We start from the raw sequence: 843 nt of genomic DNA, 5'->3' as shown, positions 1-843 counted from the left end.
GACGTTATGACAATTCCGTGTACAAATAACCACCGTCTGGAGTATAATATAAAACATCCTCTATAGTATATTGACCTTTGAAATTTGACTTAATTTATTATACTGAAAATGGTAGCCTAAAATATACGGGATAATTAATGTTTATTCAAAGGTTGAAACATGCCTGGGGTTGTTGTTTCTATCCAGTTCTGTTTGAGGTCTCTTGCAGAAATGTATTAACGTAAGTTTCAATCCGGAGGTTGGGCTCGCAAATTCAATTTCATATCACTCTTTCGGTACAATTCACGGACAAAAGGAAATTGCAAACAGATGCACACTGTGATTTCAGGTCACAGACAGATACTGAACAACATTTGGATTCACAAAGGATCATTATAGATACTGGAGATCTATAACAATCAGGAGAGGGATCAGTTTTATACATGAAAAGCGTGCCATAATCAGTTTATTACCATATGGCCATTTTTGAAATTGCATACTGGCGATATTATCCATGGTAAGATATGAATTGCGTTCACTCTAACTTAGCAATCACATGAGGGCGTACAGAGCAAGTCTCTCTAGCACAAATCAGATACATGAAATCACATTCGGCACTGGTGGCGCTCTTACAGCGGCAGTCCTCAGTCTCTGGTTCCCGGAGACATTTTTCCTGTAAAATGTTTTACAGTAAATCAGCCTATTAAGAAATTAAACAAAAAATCTGCCCCTTTAGTTTTGACGTTTTCGAACTGCCGCGAATTTCCAGAAATAGGCGATTTACCACGCTTTCTACTAAAACAAAGAAGACAGTACGATACGTTAATATGCAAGATTGCAATTTTGTAGTCCACAATCACCAAG

This window comes from Ptychodera flava, chromosome 6 (assembly GCF_041260155.1).
Source record: "Ptychodera flava strain L36383 chromosome 6, AS_Pfla_20210202, whole genome shotgun sequence".
Taxonomy (NCBI): domain Eukaryota; kingdom Metazoa; phylum Hemichordata; class Enteropneusta; family Ptychoderidae; genus Ptychodera; species Ptychodera flava.
This window is presented reverse-complemented; position numbering follows the sequence as displayed.